Below are 18,028 nucleotides of genomic sequence, written 5' to 3' on the forward strand. Positions count from 1 at the left end.
CAGACAATAATTAAGACAAGGCTTCGGGGGGTATCCGGTTACTGCCAAATGAGTTTCACCGTATATACCATCCTTCTTACACCCTCCCTTACTCCCATCCTCCCTCCGTCCCTCACCGTCCCTCACCTTGCATCCCCGACCCCTGCCACCACGACCACCAGGACCACCACCCTCGCCACCCCTCCCAGTGCTGCCCCAACACGCCCTGCCTCCTGAATACCAAGATGCCGATCCCTACCAATAATTCACCGTACATGGGGCAGAGCCAGAACCCGGTATTACGCTCCTCGCACGAACCGCCACGCCCCCTCAGCACGACCAAGACGACCTGCCTCTCTTCCTCTGCTCTGGTGCTTTTCTCTCTCTCTCTCTCTCTCTCTCTCTCTCTCTCTCTCTCTCTCTCTCTCTCTCTCTCTCTCTCTCTCTCTCTCTCTCTATCCTTGTTATCACCTATTTTCTTGTACCCATTTTATTTTATCTACTTTCTCCATACGTTTCCTTAATCTGTATACGTATCTCATATCATCATCTATCTTCCTTCACCTTTTTTATTATTCATTCCTCCTACACCTCATTCTCTCCTCCTCCTCTTCCTCCTCCTCCACGGCATCAGTCAGCCTGTCCATCCTATCTTCACCTCACAAAAAGTGAAAAAAATACCTGCAAGTCCCGTTATATCTACTAGAGGAATATATATAAAAAAAAAAAAACGTATGCGAGTCATTTACAAAGATTTATTAATTTTTCTTAAAGTACCATTGAGAGGTTGCTTATGACAAACTACTCGTACAATACACTGTCTGAAATAAAGTAAGTATACAGTACATAAATTTGTGTCTCGAGTGCACTGAATAAGCCATCATGCATGACCACACCGTAAGTTTTCCTGCTCTTCTCTTTTCTTTCTCCTCCTCCTCCTCCTCCTCCTTCTTCTCTCCTTTTTCTTCGTCTCCTCTTCTTTATCTCCTCCTCCTCCTCCTCTCTTTTTCTCCTCCTCTTCTTCTTCCTCCTTCTTTTCTTCCTCCTCCTTCTCGTACAACCGGGTCGCAATTAACGGAAAGCCTCTAACATCTGCCGCCTCCGCCACCAGCACTGCCCCATTGCATTCCCATTCCGTTGGGATAAAGGACCCGGCAGACGTCCTCCATCTGTGGTAATGTGAACGGCTGGTTGCATAGCGCCTGGGGCCTTACTCACACACACACACACACACACACACACACACACACACACACACACACACACACACACAGTCAGATAGATAAGTCACAGGAATGACCCTCACACGCGCACACGCAAGAGTTAAGACAGACACGAGAGAGAGAGAGAGAGAGAGAGAGAGAGAGAGAGAGAGAGAGAGAGAGAGAGAGAGAGAGAGAGAGAGAGAGAGAGAGAGAGAGAGAGAGAGAGAGAGAGAGAGAGAGAGAGAGGGAAGGGGAAAAAAAATACATTACAGGAAGACTAAGAAATTGAGAAAGAAGAGAGAAAAGAAACAACAGCAAAAAAAAAAAAAGGCGAGACGAATGGATGGATGGAAGGAAAAAAAAAACACAGGAAGACTAAGAAAATGAGAGAAGAGAAGCGAGAAATGAGAAAGGAAAAAGCGAGGCAACACTAAAACTCAATAATACCCCAAAACATAGACAGGAAATTTCATCCATTTATGAGGCAAGCGGAGGTGCACACGCAGTCCATGAGACACACACACACACACACACACAAACACACACACACACCCGGCGGCCACCTGCACTTCTTCGGCCACTTTTTTGCGTGGTTATCACCAGACCTCGTAATCACAACGCCCCTCCAGCACGCTCCGTAGACCTAATGCTGCTCCTCAGCCGTGTCACTCTTGCCCCTAAAACACAGTCATCCTCCGCGCGAGAGTCACGTGTAATGGTTATAGCGAGGTGTGAGAGAGAGAGAGAGAGAGAGAGAGAGAGAGAGAGAGAGAGATATTGTTGTTGTTGCTGCACTTATCCCTGTGCTAGCTTTGGTTCTCTCTCTCTCTCTCTCTCTCTCTCTCTCTCTCTCTCTCTCTCTCTCTCTCTCTCTCTCTCTCTCTCTCTCTCTCTCTCTCTCTCTCTCTCTCTCTCTCTCTCTCTCTCTCTCTCTCTCTCATTATTCTTCTCTTTCTTCCAGTTTTCTTTTTTTGAGGGAAAGGCGTTTTTCTTCATGCCTTTGTGTTTCTCTCTCTCTCTCTCTCTCTCTCTCTCTCTCTCTCTCTCTCTCTCTCTCTCTCTCTCTCTCTCTCTCTCTCTCTCTCTCTCTCTCTTCCCTCCCTCACGGCCATGCAAGTCGATGCAGGACGTAAAAGTTTTTGTGTTTCCTTTTTTTTCCGTCCCAGTAACTTCAGCGGGTTATTGATGAGGTGCTGTGCGAGAGGGCGTTGTGAGGAGCGGGAGCAGGAGAGTACGTTCTGAGGGTGTAGCTTTCTAGGGCGTTGGGAAAGGTGAGAAATGTAGGTAGGGAATGGTGACTGTATGTAGAGCAGGAAGGGAAACTGAAAGAAGGAAGGAAGGAAAAGTATAAAAAAGTGAAAAATGAACGCGGGAAAGAAACGGAGAGGAATGTTTATTAAAGGCTGTATTAAGTTTTTTTTTATGCGCAAGTGGTTATTCTGTTGTTTGATAGAAGTGAATGGAAGGGAAAGAGACAAATATGCAAAGTAAAAGGAATGAAGGGAAGCAGAGAAAAAGGTAGAAAATTCACAGTCTCATTATAACACTTACATGATGAAGTAAAACAAATTGGACATGAAAGAAGTAATGAAATGAAAATTTAATAAAGGAACTCAGAAACAAAAAAATAAATAAACATATAAAGGTACGGAAGGACAAGTAAATTAAAGAAATTAACGTGATCTGGAAAGAAGGAATTTGAAATGGCCGATAGAAAAGGATGCAAAAGGAGGGAACAGTTATGGTGAGACTTGGCGAGATGAAGAAACGAGGGAGGTGCGCGGAAGACGTCCTTTAATCACGAACATTGTTTGCCCTCTCGTCCTTCAAATAAATTCACTAAATGTAACTAACAAGAAAATTAAGATATAGATTTATAAAACACACTACCTCTCTCTCTCTCTCTCTCTCTCTCTCTCTCTCTCTCTCTCTCTCTCTCTCTCTCTCTCTCTCTCTCTCTCTCTCTCTCTCTCTCTCTCTCTCTCTCTCTCTCTCTCTCTCTCTCTCTCAAATGCACCCCCAGCTTGTCGTGTCTCTAATGTCCCTCAAGGACTCCTGAGCGGGAGCGTGTGACTCCAGCGGCCACAGGGACCTTCCCGGCCAGGTAATGCCCGGCTCGGTGTGGTGTGTGGGAAAATACCAACGCAGATTGGCTGGTCGGAGTTACGCTGGTGAGAGGAGGCGCAAGGGTCAGGCCAGCCGCCGCCTTGCAGTCATATCACCCTGCGATTGATGGATGAAAAAGATGCGAGTTAATGGCCCAGTGTGATGGTATGTGTCCTCCCTGTGGCGATGCCCGCGAGCAGAGGCGTGCTTCCACAGATGCACTGGCCGCTCAACATTTGTCCCTGATACTCGTGAAATTGTCTGAAGGAAGGCAACACATGGTGCCTGATGAATGTGAAGCAGCGAGGTCTGTCTGACATCATATTAAGGCCACGACGATGTCGGCGGAAGTTACACAGTGGTGTTACAACAACCCTCTCCGCTGCAGCCCCTCTCGCTGCCTCTTAATGAGAATGGATGAGACTGTATCGATTATTAGCATCTCGCCGGCCTGTTTGCTGGCCGGGCCGCCGAACAACACTCGCCAGTCATTACTCGAGACCAAATTGCTGTTCGACATCTGCAACGCGGGGAGTCGTTGCGGCTGCTCGCGTGTACCTGACGCAGGGAACACTGGCAGCCTCGGTAACACTTCTCCTCCCCTGCCCCTGCCCCTGCCCCTACCCTGCCAGCCCCCGCCTCCAACCAGCATCAGGGGCGGAGACACTACGACCCGAGGGAACGTCGAGACACCTTTTACCTCACATCCTGCTGTCCGTAAAAGGAAGAATAACAGGACATTCTCCCCTGCTGTGTGTGTGTGTGTGTGTGTGTGTGTGTGTGTGTGTGTGTGTGTGTGTGTGTGTGTGTGTGTGTGTGTGTAACAGGGAATATGCAGAGACAGGATCTGGCAAATGTTCAGCGTCATACACAGTTACCAAAATAATGTGATTTCCCCGTGCCCTCTCTTCCCACGCCCCTCCCCTACTCTCCCCTACACTCTCCTCCCTCACCGACACCGCTACCTCATTCACTCTTTGTTTCGTAGTGGTAATGGCTGTCGTCGACACATATAACCGTTAAATTCTCTCTTTTCATTTTTTTTCTTCTCCTTTTGCACGTGTGTGTGTGTGGCGTGTCATTTCTATTGCGACGTAATTTCAGCCACACGCCCTCCCGCCAACGATGCGCCGTGACAAGGCCATTCATCGCTCACCCACGGGAACCTGCCGCGACCCGCACCATATCCGACGGCGACGACGATAAGGAAAACGGCAAGAACGACGGCAGCGAGGACGAAGACGGCGACGAGAATAACGACTGTGATGACAAGTAACTGCAACGAGGACGACGACGACGACGGTGACGACTACGAAAACGACTGCGACGACAATGAAGGTAATAAAAACGTGACTACGACAACATTGTGCATGACGACAACGGGGGTGATGAAGACGGCAGTGAGGGTGACGAAGAGGACGACGACGATGGTAATGACAACGACGATAGCAAAAGCGATGGTGAACGACAGCAACGAAGACGAAAGCGGCGATATTGGTGTAAAAACGGTAATTGTATGAAAGATGCTACTGGCTTATATGTCAAGAAGGCAGGAATGGCACAGAAAAATAGCAATATTCTATTAAAAGAAATTACCATCTTGCCTTTTATTCGACGAAGGAAAGAAAATACAACATTTACCCATCATTCACAAGTTTCTTAAAGAGGCGTGTAAGTAAATAATTAAATGGGAGATTAATAAAGAATACACAAGCAAAATACGAGCTAACAACAACGGTAACAGCAAGTAACAGCATATCCGTAATGATGTTCTTGTAATCTTCCATAGGTTCACAGTTTAACATTTTTAACAGTTTACTGAAAGAAAAGTACAAGAAAGAAATAGGGATCGAGGGTTACGAAGGAAGAAAAGTAACTAAAAAAAAACAAAAAGAAAAAAAACAGCATAGTAAAAAGTAGCCGGGCGGTTCTGTTTGCTATTACTTCTATAAGTCAAGGCTGAAACGCAACACACACTGCCAGGACCAAGGCTGCTTAACTAAGACCCCTGCACGTGTCCACAACAAGGCGCCGGGAGTCTCCTCAGCAGGAGCGCCTCTATTTATCACGCAGCTCCATCACCGTCACACAGCCACACACGCTCCGCACCGGCCATTTCCCGCGATGACCAGCAGGAAGAGACGAATTATACGAGCTTTTATCTGCGCATCACAACTACTGGACGGAACGGGACGCGACGAGGTGCAAAGAAAAAAAAAAAAAAAGTGAAATAAAGACAAATAATACAAAAAATAATTATGAGATGACTGGTTTCAGAGAGGGAGGAAAAAGAAAGCTCCTAATGGTGTGATCTCAAGAGTTAGCATGGTATAAATAATTATCATGGATCAACCTGCAGCGAAGTATTACCAAGGGTTATAAATTGCAGGAATTGTGTACCGTGTATCTTCTTACGCCCGGTGACCGCAAATCTCGTCGTGTGAGGGAGGAAAAAAGTGTAAGTCAGACTTGTTTTAACAGACCACCTTCATGTTCACCACAGCGGCTGGCTGGCCGGGCACGGGGAGGACGACGACCCGTGATAACAAAAATTAAATGTATGAGGTAACTCGTGAAAAAGGAGGAAAGAGAACAAGGAAAGAAAGAAAGAGAGAGAGAGAGAGAGAGAGAGAGAGAGAGAGAGAGAGAGAGAGAGAGAGAGAGAGAGAGAGAGAGAGAGAGAGAGAGAGAGAGAGAGAGAGATACTGCTCTGTCCCACATGTCTTCATTACACTGTATAAACAAATGTAAGTCTCACACTCGCATGTTTTTGCCGTCGCAGAGGGCAGACCTTATGTACATCTCGCCCTGCACCATCATATTGCCGCCGGCCACGCGCAATCATCCAAGACTAGGAGTATCGGGGGGACCATCCCATCACAGGTAACCTTCGCCCGGCTGCCTGGCCCCACGCTAACCCAAGGCTTACCACATCTGCCCCACACAGCGCCGCGGATGACGGTGAGACACGATGGGAGTGGTGGTGGTGGTGGTGGTAGTGGTAGTGGTGGTGATGTGAATGAGTACACTGCTGAAAGTATATGCAAATGAGAGGACCGTAGTGTAGATCATTGATGCTGCGGGTCAGACCAGAAACCACGAATCAGCTTCACCAGGCGTTCAAACTGACTCAGCACTTAACACTGTTGCAAAACCCTTATATGGACTGATTTTCTTAAGTCTTCCATGTTTGTTGTGACTAACTCTAAGATTATGTTGGTTTTAATATTCATAATCTTACTGCTCTTATATTATACAGACCAGTACTAAGCTGCTTCATTTTCCTGCTTCATCCCTCTCCTGTCGTAAGGACGCGGCGCTCAGCAGTGGCGACGCAATTTTGTGAAGCAAATTAATGAGGTGCTTTTCTTGACAGCACCGTGTTCGTGATGAAATAAATCGTCATAAGCACCATTTTCACCTGTTACTACTTGTGGCGCACCTGCTGCTGGTGAAATTATGCCCAGCGGTGGGAGGAGGGCACCTGTGACCTGCACATTCCATAACTCCTGACGGGCAGGCAAGCTAAGTCTAGGCAAGTGAAGGCAGGATGCAGCGGGTCACACCAAATCATTAGCTGCTGGACACTGGGACCCGTATTCAAAAACGCTCTGTTCTGCCCTCTCACCACGACTATTTTTCAAGGCCATAAAGATGATTGGCAGGGTTCCCAAGTGTGTTTCTCCTATTCATGATGCAAAAATGCTATTAATCTCTCACTAGAACCATAAGAACACCCTTAAAAATCCATGTCACTTAACTACGTAGGGCCTATTGAAAGTAGGAGAGGTGCTATTAGAAGTGTTTTCAGAACATGGTACTCACTCGCGTCCCTAAACTATACGAGAAAAAAATAATACTGCTGCTAATTGCAGAAGGTAAAGCAATTCTGTACCACCTAGAGCCTAAAGACCTCTCACATGAAGTTTTACAGGCCAGGTGATGATAGTTGGTGGACACTCATGTACTCGCGTGTCTTACCCATAGCGCTATGAAAACAAAAAAAAATTAAGAAAGCATCTGTACTAAATGTCAACCCAAGTCATTCCGTACCATCTGCTGGCGAAGGAACTCTTAGATAAAGATGATGAAGAAAACACCGTATTGCGCCGTGACGGGTGTTGTGTGAGGTGCTGAAGAGCTGCGTGAGGTGTTCATTTGGTATACTAGAGGTTCGGTTAAGTAAATTCACCACGCAATATTTTCAGTGATGACACACAGACTCACTGACTCACTGGGTAGCGACACAAACACGAGGTAAAAGTTTAAATGATGTAGGAAAACATGGAGTTGTGTGTGTGTGTGTGTGTGTGTGTGTGTGTGTGTGTGTGTGTGTGTGTGTGTGTGTGTGTGTGTACGAGGAACGGAAGCAGGGATGATTCAGTGGGTTACAGAAATACAGTCATGTGAGCTTGGACAAGAAGGATACGAGAGCATGTATGGGAAAGTTGAAAGTTAAGTGGGGTAGGGTGAAAGTTACCCAGGTGGAGGAGATTAGAAATGCACGAGTAAGAAAAAAGCTGTTGAATATTGTGTTCTGAAGTGGCGGGTTTAAGAGAGAGAGAGAGAGAGAGAGAGAGAGAGAGAGAGAGAGAGAGAGAGAGAGAGAGAGAGAGAGAGAGAGAGAGAGAGAGAGAGAGAGAGAGAGAGAGAGAGAGAGAAGCAGGAAACGTCTGTGGCATACAACGCTGACGAAACAACTGACGGTGTAATGACAAGAGGTCAAGGAGGAGGAGGAAGGGAGGGGGGCGGGAAGGAGGGAAAGAGGAGGAGGACGGGAAAATCTTCCTTTATCTCCTTCGGTTTATGTTTTTACGATATACTAAAGTTTATTGTGCAGATAAAGGATTCACTACCCGGTGAACGAGTTACAAATCGCTCCTTTTGTTCTGAGCCTATTCTGGGGCTGTAAGTGCGGTCGAATCCCACTCGGGTTGGACTCCCACCGACCCGGATCGTCTCTATTGTTGCCGCGTTTATGGCGCTTATTGTGTGGAACTTGTAGCAGGTCCGACGTGATTACTCTTTTGTGTCGCGCACTCGATTTTGTAATATTTAGCTGAGGCGCCTTTTGTGTGGGACGTTTTGTGGGCGGTGGACGGGAGGGTGGGGGGACGAGGCGGCTCCCTCCCCAATACAGAGACATACACACCCGCCCCGGGCAAGATGGCAACCCCGCAGCTTTTTATTGATGTGTTGTGAACTTTTTAAAGTCGCGTTCCATTCGCCCGCGCTATACATATGCAAAGAGGATGACAAAAGTAATTCGTCAGGAGCCATAAACAGATCTTGTGTGTGTGTGTGTGTGTGTCGAGAGAGAGAGAGAGAGAGAGAGAGAGAGAGAGAGAGAGAGTGAGAGAGAGAGAGTCGAGAGAGAGAGAGAGAGAGAGAGAGAGAGAGAGAGAGAGAGCAAACGCAAAGTCTAATAAAGTGAAGAAAAGATTTGTAAAAGAGGCATCCGGTATATCTTACGATACGTCAATGTAATTTACGACAAAGAGAATGGTGTGTGTGTGTGTGTGTGTGTGTGTGTGTGTGTGTGTGTGTTGTGTGTGTGTGTGTGTGTGTGCGCCCAGCAGTACACATTCACACTTCAAACATTTATAACAGTAAGGCATAATCAGTTGATGTACGGGACAGTACCGCTGCAATAGAAGAGACGACAGAGCACACAGCAAAGATAAGAAGGAAACGGTAGTGGTAGCAGTTGACGTAGAAACTTTATAATGACACATCGTACCGAGATTAGAGTGTCAAGTACCACATTCAGAAACACTTCGCCTAATCCCGACTACTTTCAAAAGGCTCTAGTTGACGTTACACGGGTTTTTAAGATTGTTTTTTTTAAGGTTTAAGAGACAGGTTAACAAGATTTTTACATTACTTACGGTAGAAACACTCGTGATAACCCGACTAATCATCTCTGTGACCTCCGAAAATAGCCGTGGTAAGAGACCGAAGAGAGAGAACCATATTCTGAAACACTTCAGGCTGCACCTCCACTACTTTCAAAAGTCTATAGTTGAAGTTACACACGTTTTTAAAGGTGTTCTTACCATTCTAGTGACAAATTAACAACATTTCTACATTATTAACCGGAGAAACACTCGTGAGAACAAGCTAATCACATTTATGGCCTTCGACAATAGCCGTGGTAAGAGAGCAAAAGAGTTTCAGAATACGGACCTGAGAGAGGGGCGGAGGAAGCAGTAAGGCAGCAACGTGTCACCGCAATAGGAGAACCAAAGAGCAACCAAGCCAGGAGGGACGTACCGCGACACTTAAATCAACAAGACGGAGAGGCCGAAGAACACGATGATCCGAGACGAGACATACACGACGCAATCCCCATAAAATGAGTTACACAGACGACATGGCAAGTCAACGTCTCTAAAGCGCCTCAAAGACATGTTCCTCGGTGTCAATCTCGCGGGGGAAAAAAGGTGAAAGTGCCGGAAAAAACAGACTTAAACGCGCCAGTACAGTGACGACTCAATCCCGCCGCCACGCCTCGCCCCTGTCCGCTGAGTGCTCGCGAAAGATGAATCGTGGCGATCCTTCCTACTTTGCCACCAGCAGGATGAGAAAAATTGTAAGAACGAGGAAAAGAAGTTATCGTAGTGGAAGTTTTTTTTCTCTCTCTCTTACGTAAGTTGTAGTTGTTGTAATTGCTGTTATTGCCGCTGCAGTAGTAGTAGTAGTAGTAGTAGTAGTGGTAGTAGTAGTAGTAGCAGCAGTAGTAGTAGTAGTAGTAGTAGTAGTAGCAGCAGTAGCAGTGCATAATAGTAGTAGTAGTAGTAGTAGTAGTAGTAGTAGTAGTAGTAGTAGTAGTACTGCATAGTAGTAGTAGTAGTACTGCATGATAGTAATAGTAGTAGTAGTAATAGTAGTATAGTAGCAGAAGCAGCAGCAGTAGCAGCAGCAGCAGCAGCAGTAGCTATTGTTGTTGCTGTTATTGTTGTTTTTGTTTTGTATCCACCAATCTCCCTGGACACTAGACCCTCTTAATTAAGGAACGAAAGAGACTAAGTTGGATTAATCACAAAACTGGATTTCGGTTCACGCATCACTGAAGATCGCTTAAGATTTATTTGCCTAATGTTAATTACCTGTATAGTAGACTGAAAGAAAATAGTTATTTGACATTATGCGGATGTCAGAGATGATTAGTCGGGTTAATCATTCTTGCATGGCAAACTTTTCATCAAACTATAATGTCTAAAATGATCAATGGTGGCATCAAAAGGAAAGAAATGTCATCAAAGAAAGTGTACCTTTATCCTTGACTGTAAAAAGGGATTTTTATTTCACATCCGCAGAATCTTACTATCCTATCACTCCAAACAATAAGCCCGTGCTGTAAAATGCTTCGGGCATTCATTAAAACGGTTTTCGAAAGCCACAGAAATGGTAAGTCGAGTTCCTATGAGACGTTTATTCCCTGATATTGCAGAATCATGAAATCACTCCTGAAAACCTTAATAACTTCCACTAGTAGCGCCTGTTAAAAGTAATCGAAATAAGGTTCCCAAACGCTGAAGAATGCGGTACTACTTGTTGACTTCACGAAACGTATCCTTTCACCTTACTTATGAGATTCTTAACACTGCACTTTTTTTTCCCCTGGTCTGCCCGCCGTCCTTGTAAGCTGGCCGTCGGTTGCTGGGAAGTGAGGGTGTTTGATTAATGATGAGGTGTGTAGATCATAACTTGACAATGTGACCAAAGACAGGTTGTGCGGATGCAACACTTCTGGTCTGATCGCTCACACTGACCATCCCAAACACTGGATCTGTTTAGCAAGATTACATGCAGTCTGCTCGTCTGGTTAGTTTGGTTATTGTGTTTATGAGAGAGAGAGAGAGAGAGAGAGAGAGAGAGAGAGAGAGAGAGAGAGAGAGAGAGAGAGAGAGAGAGAGAGAGAGAGAGAGAGACTAATATACAGTTAGAGTAACAGAAATCTTATATTTCCACTACTTGAAGATAATCCCTTAAAAAATCTTCACTTCTCTGTCAAGTTCCTGCACGAGGAGACGAGGAGACGAGAGGGAGCAAAAGATGAGATTTCAAGAACTGTTCACAGGTGCACGGCAGGAGTCACAAGCTCACATGCAATACTTGTAATGACGATGTAAAATTTTCAGGTCTCATATAAACTTTGTACCTGGAACCAGCACACGTGGCCTTCCTTGTCGTGGCTCCTCTTCCCCGGCGCCCCGCCCGCACCGCTGACACATAACGACCCAGTGACAAATAGGTAAAGGAATGCTATTAACAGGCGTAACCCCATTTAATTACCTGTTTATTGGATCCACGCTCTGGCCATGCCTTGTTATGACTAAACGCGATTAAAAAGGGACACAAAAAAATCTGGAAACATCCACGAGAGGCAGCCCGTGCAGCATGTTTGGCTTATTTTTCAATTACTTTCGTCTGGCGGCGGGCGGGAAGCATTAGCGGTTCACTCTGGGCCTGCACTGCTTCAAGGGACAAGCAACTCCCGACACGCCGCCTTGCCTGAGCTTTAGACCGGCTGGGCGGGAGAAGCGTGACCTGAGACCCGGTTATGTTGTACTCATTGTGGGGATGAGCGTGTTTCCCATCGCCGCTGAGACAATGAAAATGTTAAGTATGTCCTGGTGGGGGTCTGGGCGCACTGCGGGAGTCTGCCGAGCGATCGGAACCCTCCTCTCCGCGGCGAGGCGGCATCCCGGCCGTCAATCGCGCCTGACCGGAGCGTAGCATGACGCGGGGATTTCCATTCAACTATAATCCGTTCCGATACTTTTTTTCCACGGCCGGGAGCGACGGGGGACACTGCCGGATTCACGACCCTATTATATTGCGCGTGTCTCAATGTGTAGGACTGACTTCCCCGCGTCCCGATGCGTGCAGTCATTTCCCATTGTATCCTACTTTCTTTAGCATTCTCCTCCTCCTCCTCCTCCTCCTCCTCCTCCTCTTACCCTCTACTTCGCTCCTCCTCCTCCTCCTCCTCCTCCTCCTCCTCCTCCTCCTCCTCCTCTTACCCTCTACTTCGGTCTCCCTTCACGCTTTTTCATCCTTTTCTCAAATTAGTAGTGAAGATCTCCACCCTCACTCTGCTCTCAAATTAGTAGTGAAGATCTATGAATAAGAGCAGTTCACTAAAGAAAGTAACTTCGTCATATGCCAGTATGTAATTTGTAACTTGATTTTCATAAGCTCAAATGTCCCGTTCTTCCTCTCCTTCCTCTCATCCTCTGTCTCCACTTCCTCCCTCTCTTGTTTCTTCATTTCGTTCTTACCTTCTCCTCCTCCCTCTCTTTCTTCATTTCGTTCCAGCCTTCTTCTCCTCCTATCTCCACTTCCGCCGTCTCTTCCTTCTTCTTTTCGTCCCTGCCTTATTCTCCTCCTCCTCTTCCTCCTTCGTCCCCTACGCCATGAAAGGTCAGGAGAAAGCTACACCTCATTCTCGTCTCCTGGCCAGTGTCGGCAGCTAAAATAATTGCCTTCCGCTCCTCTGCAATAAACCAGTGTACTTTTCTGTCGTTTCAGAATTCTATTGACCCTTCATCCACGTTTTCTTCACCTTCCTCATTTTCTGTTCTTTCTTCCCAGTCTTCTTCTTTATCCGCATTTCTTTATTGCAAATCTGGGAATATGAGACAGGAGATGAGTAGTGATGAATGCATACACTCACACACACACACACACACACACACACACACACACACACACCAAACAATACTCTTTATTTTATACGAGAGAAAAAAAAAATCAATCTAAAAAAAAAGCAGCATTAAGAAATTGAGCTACATGCGTCTCACAAAAAAAAAAAAAAGGAATGTAGAAAAAGCTAAATCCCTCCAAGTCTTAAATGACCACTAAGTTTACGAATGAGTTACTACCCGCTGCATCCACTTTCAGCAGTTTGTCACGTGACCCACAGCACTGGTAAATATAAGAGTGCTGGTTACATGTCCCCCGATGAGAGAAATGATGATAGTATATATATATATATATATATATATATATATATATATATATATATATATATATATATATATATATATATATATATATATATATATATATATATATATATATATATATATATATATATATATTTTTTTTTTTTTTTTTTTTTTTTTTTTCTGTGGACGATTTTACAGGTTAAATATAACAAAAAATAAATAAATAAAACAACTGGCCCTGAAAGGTCTTAATTGCTAGAGGACTCCTTTCGATGTCATGTGTTTTTTTTTTTTTTTTGTCTTTTTTTATTTGTACTCTAGACTCATACCAGATCATCCTATCAAGCCTGAGGAGAGCCATGACAGTCGAAGTGTCTAGCTAGTTCACCAGTACTACCCTAAGACTTTATGTTATTCCTGTACTGAGAGATTTAAGTGTCAAAGAGAAAATGGTAAATATTTTAAAACACACAATCATCTTTTCAGATACATAAGGGTACAATGATAAATAGTAATAACAAATTTTCCGTCAGACCACAATGCATCATCATAACAAAGTGGTGGCACAAAGCAGGCGTTTCCACACTTGGCTGCATTGCTATTTACCATTAGTGGGGGTAATTGGGTTTTTCCTGTTGTAAGGCATAGACAGACAGACAGACAGACAGAGACACACACACACACACACACACACACACACACACACACACACACACACACACAGAGAGATAGATAGGTAGATAAACAAATGGATAGAAAGATCATTTATTGGCCGTAGGGACGCATATATTTATAGATATATACATCAACTAATTCTAGTCCAATGTACAACTGTACGATAAAGACAATAACTAGTAAATATCCCTACGCTCCCCTCCACACACACATACACACACACACATTATCTTAATATACTAATTATGAAAGACTTCAGTAACTTTACGTAAACATCATTTTGAAATTTAAGTGAACTTAATAATGCAAATTACGAGATGTTAATAAGCCACAATAACAACGATCTGTCGAAAAATCAGGCTCTGATGAAAGGAGGAGGAAGACTGCGAGTGGAAAGAACAGAATGATAGTTGTGTTAAGAAGAGACAGAGAAGAAACTGGAAGAAAAACAAGACGCTAAGTGAAGAGAGAAAAGAAAAAGAAGGGAGTAAGAAAAGTAAAAATAAGAGAGAGAGAGAGAGAGAGAGAGAGAGAGGAGAGAGAGAGAGAGAGAGAGAGAGAGAGAGAGAGAGAGAGAGAGAGAGAGGAGCTGGAAAGAAGAAAAGAAATTAGAATAGCAGGATTAGGCGGAGGAAAAGAAAAAGAAGAGAAGCTACTGAAGAAAAGAAGATAAGACAGGATGGCAAATGGAGGGAGGAAACGGAGAATAGTAGCAGTCATAAGAGGAGGAGGAGGAGGAGCAGGAGGAGGAGGAGGAGGAGGAGGAGGAGGAGGAGGAGGAGGAGGAGGTAGCGGTGGAAGTGGTGTCAGTGGTGGTGGTGGTGGTGTTGGGCCAAACGAGATCACATCCCTTATATCCGATGCTCGTCACAATAAACGCTGACTAGACAGATTCTGAACCTATTCTACTCCTTTAGACATGGATGGTAACAGAAGAAAGCACCAGCGACTGTCATATGATAGAATGGGTTGAGGGGATACACGTCGTGGTGGTTCTCTCTCTCTCTCTCTCTCTCTCTCTCTCTCTCTCTCTCTCTCTCTCTCTCTCTCTCTCTCTCTCTCTCTCTCTCTCTGATGCACTCCTGGGACGTTCCAAGAAATTCTAATGGGTGCCCCAGTCGATTATCTCAGACCTCAATAGCGAGGGTCGGGGTTTCAAAGGTGTTATGAGGCGTGTGTCTGCTAAGCTTCTGTGACGGTGACGATTACTGTATAGCCGTGGCAGGTCCCGTGTCTTGGTGGATGGGTAGATGTGATGCGTTGGTGATTGTTGGTGGGGAAACGTGAGAGATTTGTTTGTTTGTGGTTGAATGTGTGTTTTTCTGTGTGTTGTGTGATTTTTGTGGTTTGGTGAGATTAAGTTTCGTTTGGATGCTTATTTGTGTGTGTGTTAACTCTCTCTCTCTCTCTCTCTCTCTCTCTCTCTCTCTCTCTCTCTCTCTCTCTCTCTCTCTCTCTCTCTCTGAGTCTCTCTCATTTTTCTTTCCTTATCCTTTCACACTTTCATAACATTTTTCATCCATCACATCACTCCCGCCTCCCTCCCTCCTTCCTTTCCTTCCCTCCCTCTCTTTTCACTTCCCATCCCCTCCTTCCTCTTATAATCCCCACCCCCCGTCACCCCGTCACCCATTAGCTCACTCCTCGACACCTGCGGTTAAATGGTCGTTACGATATCTGCGGCGTAACCGAGCGACGAACGGCTCTCTCACCTCAATGACTAATCACTTAGAGGGCGGGATTCGATCGCCTCTATAGATTTCGATCGCGTATTCAGCCAATGAGTTGCCAGCATGGTAGCTCAGGTGACGCGACGGGCTGACTGGTGCTTCAGTGTGATGGCTCATGTCATTTGTGAGGCGGGAGGTGATTAGTGTGATTTGAGGCGCCTCGTTGCGGTACGGAAAGAGGGGAGAGGGATAGAAGAGAGAGGAAATCATTAATCAAATATACTCTAGGAATTTCACAAGAGTATGATACCATAATTGTGTGTGTGTGTGTGTGTGTGAGAGAGAGAGAGAGAGAGAGAGAGAGAGAGAGAGAGAGAGAGAGAGAGAGAGAGAGAGAGAGAGAGAGAGAGAGAGAGAGAGAGAGAATGTGTGTGTGTGTGTGTGTGTGTGTGTGTGTGTGTGTGTGTGTGTGTGTGTGTGTGTGTGTGTGTGTGTGTGTGTGTGTGTGTGTGTGTGTGTGTGTGTGTGTGAATAGGCGTGTGTCACGAAACATTTTGAAGTTCGTTATCGGCAAAAGACAGGTGTTCCATCACTGCTGCGGCGGCCGTGCATCCTGTCCCTGCCACTGAGGCCCAAATAGATGTTGTACCTTCCCTCCTCCCTCCTCCCTCGGCCTCTCATACGCCTTACCACAGTGGGGAAAAATTACACTCATGAAATAACAAACATCACATGATATCCACACTTGTAAAACGACACGACGCGAATGTAAGGAAGCGACAGTGTGAAATTAAACCTTTAGCTCTGAAACTCTTCTTGTATTTCTTTGTAATAATTTAATCATACAGCATCAGGACACCAGGTGGGTCTACGGTGAAGTGCTTGCCTCGTGGTCGTTAGGGTCACCGCTTCGTGTTTATGATTGTAATGCATTGAAAAAAAAAAAAAAAAAACAGATCGTTATCTTATCCATGTACTATCAAGCGGTAGTCGAGAAAAATGATAATTAAAAATGGTTCAGGAATGAATTATTTGGGATAAAATGAGTGAGAAAGAAACAGGTTTTCTATCACCACCACCACCACCACCAGCACACAAACACTAATATCTACCGTCATTGACATTACATTCCTCACTTTGTCAATACGTACATACCACTATCATCACCATCTCTGCCCATCCACCACCATTATCATTACCAAAAATCACCATCCATAACAACCGGACTCGCGTTCACAGCACCACTTCAGTCATCATCATCAACATCATCACCATCACCATCATCACCACCAGTCCAGTCTCCACTAGCGCCCTCCGTCAGTTATTACCCTCCATTGAGTTCATTCCCACAACCAACTCGCTGTTATCATCACAACCATCGCCATTTGCATCCCCGAATCACCCCCACCACTACGTTCATCACTAGTCTTATCTGTTATCATTTGTCATCACTGTCACTACCCCTAATCACCACCAGTACCACCACCACTGCCTCCCCTCCGCATCATTATCACCCTCACAACCATCCCTCTCCCTCACCTCTCTCTCCTCTCCCCCCTAACTGCCCTACAATAATTACTGCCACTCATCATCCCCATCTACATTATGATTACCAAGTACTATTATTATCAAAGTATCTGCACTTGAATAAAAAAAAAGTCAGATTAAGATCACTAGAATCTTTGACAAATAATTTTAACAGGGAAATAATAATAATAACAAAGGTAATAAATAATAAAGGTTGAATTTCGGATTCATGTTTTATCCTTCATTTCACATATACCTATAGCGTATACAATCAATCTCAAAAAAAGAAAAAAATATTACGCTGATTTTTTTTTTTTATACTTTGTATTTGAACCAAAAAAAAAAAAAAAAAAGGCTAAGAAAGCCACTCAAGAGCATTTCCTAAGAGTTCAAGAACGTTTTGGAGGTTTACATCTAAAACGGCAGAGTCCACCAGCACTATTACATTCCACTATCATCACAACTACAACGATTATCACTGCAAACACCACCACTACCACCACCACCACCACCTCTCTGGCTGCTGCACCATCACGTCCTGCAGGTTCTTGCCAATTACGCATCACTGTTCTCATCCAAACAGGGAGAAAAAAAAAAGACAAAATTCTTCAGAACAATGATTCGTGAACCTCACAAAAGAAAGCACAGCAGGTGTGCTGTAGGTACTGTACACCCCAACACTCACCAAGACAGGCTGGGCATCGCAGGTTTCAGGGACTCCTCCATGAAATCAATAACTGGACACGAAGAAAATTCCCTACTAATAAATTGTCCCCCCGAACAATTTCATTTGTCTAAACCCTGATTGCATGTGAGGCTTCCTTTCGTCTGGCTCACCATGGCCGCGGGTTGGCCGGCGGGGAGAGAGTTATGTTTGTATATTATACTGCTCGCTGTCTCAGGCGCGCGT

General features: G+C 45.0%; 1 long non-coding RNA gene across 1 annotated transcript in view; it reads right to left on the minus strand.

Moving 5' to 3' along the window:
• Positions 1–716: 716 nt before the first annotated feature.
• Positions 717–18,028, minus strand: part of LOC135106455 (uncharacterized) — a 30,130-nt gene continuing 12,818 nt past the window's right edge. Inside the window, exons 2-3 of the long non-coding RNA XR_010271313.1 lie at positions 12,578–12,924; positions 717–1,148 (exon numbers count right to left, since the gene is read on the minus strand). This is a non-coding gene — a long non-coding RNA (uncharacterized LOC135106455). The remainder of the gene's footprint in view (positions 1,149–12,577; positions 12,925–18,028) is intronic.

This window comes from Scylla paramamosain, chromosome 2 (genome assembly GCF_035594125.1).
Source record: "Scylla paramamosain isolate STU-SP2022 chromosome 2, ASM3559412v1, whole genome shotgun sequence".
Classification (NCBI taxonomy): Eukaryota; Metazoa; Arthropoda; class Malacostraca; order Decapoda; family Portunidae; genus Scylla; species Scylla paramamosain.